The sequence below is a fragment of the Tupaia chinensis genome, unplaced genomic scaffold, assembly GCF_000334495.1.
Source record: "Tupaia chinensis unplaced genomic scaffold, TupChi_1.0 Scaffold000097_1, whole genome shotgun sequence".
NCBI classification, from domain to species: domain Eukaryota; kingdom Metazoa; phylum Chordata; class Mammalia; order Scandentia; family Tupaiidae; genus Tupaia; species Tupaia belangeri.
Window position 1 is genome coordinate 9,892,959 of NW_006159559.1, and position 6,114 is coordinate 9,899,072.

Sequence of the window (6,114 nt, forward strand, 5' to 3'; positions counted from 1 at the left end):
ATGTGACCTGCGTGAGTTTAAGCTGCCGGGTCGGGACTTGAACCACGGTCAACTACGTGGGAGTCCAGCAACATAGCCATTACGCTAACTGCTGGTCCCATTTAGTAACCTTTTCAATACATTTCTCAATTTATTCAGATTTTTAAGATTTCAAATAAGAAGACAAGGTGGAGCTGGAAGGTGGTGTGGTAGTTAAGGTGTTGGACTCCCACATGGCTGACTGCAGTTCAAGTTCCATACCTGGCAGCTTGCTTTCTCACTTTCCTTCTTTGTTCAAATTAAAGAGAATTATAATAATAAATACAATTAAATAATTCTTAATTTAAAAAAAAATCCAGCTATTCAACACATTATCAAGTAATTCAGTATATACTGGTTGTGTGTTCTATTCTATGGTAGTTGTTAAAAAATCTTTTGTAGTTACACCCCTTACTTATTCCTAATGGTGTAGGTTGGCCTCAACTAGAACAGGCGTGATAATATTTATCTCTCATTATCCTCCTCGAAGTACCAGGCTAACCTGGACATATCTTCTCATTTTGATCCCCGAAGCTTGACAGAGCAAGATGCTTAAAGTTATAGCTGGCCTGCTATCACTTCTGCCCAATTCTTTTTTTTTTTTTTTTGTCTTAGAGAAGTTCTGCAGTGTATATGAGCCTTCTCCTTATCTTTTTAAACTTAAACTTTTTTTGCCTAGGGCCAGCAGATGGTATAGTGATTATGTCACTGTACTTCCATGTAGTTAACCATGGTTCGAGTTATGGATCTGGCGGCTTAAAATTCATGCTGGTGCATGTGCATGTATGCCTAAAATCCCAAGAAGAAAATGGAAGAGAAGAGACTGCAGTGTGGCCATCCTCTCTGGGCAGTGATTTCTAGCCTTGCAGTTCAGTATGCTACTATCTGTCTTACCAAAGCTGTTTTTGTTTTGTTTTGTTTTGTTTTTTGTATTTACTTCTTCCATGAGTGAGAGACAAAAAGACAGCAACCCCAATAGGATCTTTTTTTAAAAATAAGGAATTATTTATTTAATTAAATTTATTGTTATTATTATTATTATTAAATTTGCTGTAAGGCACATGCTCTTATCAGAGAAAGACAGAGAGAGGGAAAGTGAGAAAACAAACCACCAAGTCTGGGATTCGAACCATGGTTGGCCATGTGGGAGTCCAGCGCCTTAACCATCACCCACCTACTGGCCCCACAATAGGATCTTGATGTTGCAGTCTGCCCCTAGCTTCAGCTAGCCCTGATTTGTGGGCACATGTGTACCTGACATGCTCAGGGAGGTCTCCAGACATGAACCTGGAACTTTCCCACATGAGTGAATTTCATAGAACATTACATGTTTACCATGCTTCCATCATTCCAACCTGCTGCGTTCTTTTGGCCAAAGTCATGTCACAAAAGCATGGATACAAGGAGGAATGAAGAATTCTATTATGCTTCCTTTTCCAAATATTTTGTCTTTTCAAACTTGTTATTACAGAAAAGTTAGAAGAACAGTAGTATGAGTATCCATATGCCTTTGACCAAAATTCATCAGTTGTTCACATTTGACTGTATTTTGCTTTCTATCATATTTTAATTCTTTTTTTTCTGAATTCTTTCAAGAGTTAGCTGACATTGTATGCCCCCTATTCTATCCTGCATTATATACTTTAAGCATTTATCTCCCAAAGCCAAAGACTTTTTTTTTTAATCTAACCATAAGACATTTATCACATTCAGGAAATAGAACATTGGCACAGTAATATCTGCTTATTGCATCCTCCGTTTGTGCCAATATTATTCTCTATCACGTTGTCATTACCTCTTTTATTACCTCTGGCATAATGTCACTAGACCCCCTTGTAGCTTTAATCATAATTTAATAAGTGGCCCATTCTCATCCTTATTCTGTATTTTATTATTTTTATTGTTAGTTCCATTACTACTTCCATATCCCTTACTCTCTGTATTTGTGAGTACTGGGCTGAGTTGCTATGACAATGAGACTCCAAAACATGTGTAGCAGTAATCAAATAGAACGATTACTTCAGTTCACCTCTATGGGTAAGGCTACTCTCAGCATCGCCTCTGCCTATCAGCCCAAAGGAAGGGAGTAAGATATGGAGAGAAGCAAGTTTTCTAATTCCCTGTCTAAAATTGATTCTCATGACAAAGGTTGTTGCAGTTAGAATTGGAAACATGTAACTAGCAGAAAACTGCATAACCTAAATGTAGAGGGGTACCGTTTCTATTCTAAAAATATGTGGAAGAGGAGAGAATATATCCTGGGGAATAGTAACATTCCATGTCATAGAACATGATTCTCTGTACCCAAGAATCTGTGTATATCTTCTTCCCACACTAGCACACACTCACTCACTGGAGAAAGAAGACCAAAGTGTCCCCCTGCTCAAGCAGCACAACCTGATGTATATGCTCCACCCAGTGTATAATGAGAATAAGAATAGGGCCAGCCCTGCTTAATGAAAGCAGACTGACTAAAAAGTGTTTTAATGTCTCCTATTTTCTGGAAATGGAATTTTTCTATTCCTCATTGTACTGAGAGAGAAGTCTTCCTAACTTCTAGGTTTGTGAGGTTTGCGGGAGAGCGCCTCTTGCAAAGAGCTGTGGCCTACAGTCATCTTTCTCCATGAGGATTGAAATCCAGCCCTGTGGTATTCAAATCTACATAACATCTAGATTCTCCCACTACTCTTCTACATTAGCTCCCAGCTTTGTCACTGTTAAATATACTCTCCATTTCAGTGTTTCAAGGATTAAGGAGATATGCTACTGTAGCACATGTTTCTGCAAGTTTACTGTATTTTTTTTTCATATATTCTACATATTCAGCAAATACAAAATTTAAAAATCTATTTTATCCAAAATCTTCTATCTTTTTTAACCTGATAATGACATTCAGAAGATATTGAAGATTCCTAATGAAAGTAGTGAGAGGTATCATTTTGAACAAAGTTAGCAATTTTTATTCTAAATTCTTCATAGCATTTTAACTTCTTTAAAATTTATTTTGTGATTTAATTAAATCTATAGAATTTAAATTTTCTCCTTTTATATTTACAATGTTAATGATTTTTATTCGTTTGATCATTATGAATAGAAAAATAAATACCATGCTCTCTTGTCTAGATTTACGTGTGATATTATGACAGTACTTTTATAGTGATAAAAGAAGCAGTGTTTTTCCAAGAGTTTGTCCTGCTTATCTAAGGACACTGCCAATATTAAGGGTCCTTGATCTGAAATATTCTGTTAGGTTGTATCTTCAGAGTATATTGAAGAGCATTTCTTTTTTCTGAAGGATATTTCAAAGAGGATTTTAATGAAATGCGTGTGTGTGTGTGTGTGTGTGTGTGTGTGTGTAAAATTGTCATTCTCCTTGTCTTTTAGAGATTATGTATTTTCGAGATACAATTTTGTGTATTGTGTGTGAGCTTTACTCAGGATTTTTTCTAACATAAGTTCTTGGATCCTTCACAAAACTGCTGCTATATGGTTACAGAGAAAAAAAAACACCCCAAAATGAGTAATAGTTCTCTGTGTATGTTGGTGAGTTGCAACAATTGTATCTTGATACCTGTGACTCTTGCTATCCTAATGATTCTAGGCATTTATCTAAAATCTTTTTGCTCTTTCTCATTTTGGGAGGTTAAAAGGCCCATTCATTAAAAATACACTGAGTTTTCCTACATCTTTGGGGAAAATGTTCCATAAAATTGTGGTCTTGAGTTACATATATCAGCAATGTTTGATTTGTCTACCAATAGTATTATAGAAGATGACAATACCTTTATGAAACAATATAAGTTTTTCTTTGAAGCCAGTGTAGTTCAACAGGCCACAAGATTTAACCATATCTTATAAACCAGAAAAATTATGCATCAAGGCAGTTTACTAAGTTTTAGAGCTTTTAGAACATAACTTTTTTTTAGAACATAACTGTTCCTATTAGGCAGATCATTTGAAATTGGAGAAAAAGAACTCTTGTATTGCTAGAGAAAGCATTCATTTCTATAGTCTTGTGTATAATATTTTAGAAAATCAATAAAAATATTAATACACTTTTATCACAACATTTTACTATTAGGAATTAACCTTACAAGTACATTTTCATGTCTGTACAAAAAGAGATGTATCTTCATTATCCATCCGTGGGAAACTAAAAATTTTATATTGTACATGACTAGAAGGCAACACTTTGAAGTAGGAAAAACAATAAGATAAATCTTTGTGTCACTTTTATGTTATATAATAAATTATCACAAAACTATACACATTCCTTATCTCACAGTTCCTATGTGTTGAGATTCCAGGTATTCCTTAGTTAGGGCTTCTGGGGTCTCCTAAATCTGCAATGAAGTTTTGGCTAGGCTGTGTTCTCATATGAAGGCTCAAAAGATTCACAAAATCATTCATCTGGTTATGAAGCAGTGAATCTTTCATTAGCTTGTCAGGTGATGATCCTGGATATTAGCTAATGTTTGAAAAGAAATTAGTTAAATTTTAAATATGATGAATTCAAGTCCTCCTTCCACCCAGAAATCTTTGTGCTTTATCTGAAATAGACATTGTTCATTTTTCCTCCTGTTTTCATAAAGGAGCTTCTATCTTAGACTGCTTTTCCTGTCCATGGGTGGATTGTCACAAAGGTTTCCCTTGTGAAAGAGGTGAGATCACCCTCTGCAGGGGCACAGCCCAATTCATGTCCTGAGGCTACATAATTTGCTACCTAGAATACACATTCCCCCCAAGTTTATTTTATTTTATCCTTTCTTTGTTCTTGAGACTTGAAACTGTACAAAAGGTGCTTTGTACTTCAGTGATAGAGTTGAGGATCTTTTCATTCTTAAAATTGTTCTCCTAGTCTGTCCCTGCAGTATAGCAGTTAAGCACTGTGCAGAAGAAACTGAGTCCCACATGGCCAACCAAGATTTGATTTCTGGCCCATGCATAGGCTGGAAAAACATACCCAGACATATGTGCACCCAGAATCCTGACAGGATGGAGAATTGGAGGAAAATGAATTGCAGCCTGACCAGACTCCATTGAGGAATGCTGCTTTCTCTCTCTCCTGGATTCATACACACATACACTCTCTGGATAAAACTTAATAACGTTATGTTCTAGGAAGTTAACTTGAATTGATTGTTTTATTTCTTCATTTCTCTGACATCCTGAAATTCTTGTTATTGACTGTGGGAGTGCTAGCCGTTAGTCTCCAAATTTTCTTTTCTCTTCTAACCCTTTTGCTTTGTTTTCTGGGGAAATTTCCTTGATTTATCTTCCAACTGTTTTATGTTTTAATTCGTGAGAGGATATGTGTACTTGCCAAACAGAGACAGAGGGAAAGAAAAAAAGAGATGAAGTAAGAAAGCAATCCCCTTAGGAATTGGGCACACTCAATCCCATCTTTTCCAACTTTCCCACCTTTTGGAATATTGGAAATGTGTGCATATGCCCAGTGTGTTTCTCAAGCCACTGTATTTGGGAATTTAACCATAGCCAACCATAAGAAATCCAGTCGGGACCAGCAGTTAGCGTAATGGCTATGTTGCTGGACTCCCATGTAGTCAACCGCGGTTTGTGTCCCAGACCCGGTGGCTTAAACTCATGCTGGGCGCTTGTGCGTGCGTGCCCAAGATCCCGAGAGGAGAAGGGATTGCATGTGGCCATCCCCCCTGGAGGGTGATTTCTTGCTTTCTATCTCTCTGTCTCTCTGTCTTTCTGGCAAACGCACACACCCTATAGCAGAAACACCTCCAAAAAGAAAAAAAAGAAATCTAGCCAACTGTCTTAATCACCATACCATGGGCTGGCACATTTATCTTCTATTTCTTAACTGAGGTTTTCATATCTGCTATAACATTTTTTATTTTCATTAGTCTTTTTCTGTAAATATTTCTTTTTTAAATTTCATTTTCTTTTATACATTCAATCACATTATTATTTGGCTTACAAAATGGATATTTCAACAGGTGAACATTTCTCCCTAGTACAGTTGATAAAACTACAAAATATCTTCAACAGATAATACCACATTTCTTTGTGCCATTAATGCTTTGCCTCCCTATTTTTCTTCTAAATGTCCTTCCTCAGACCCTC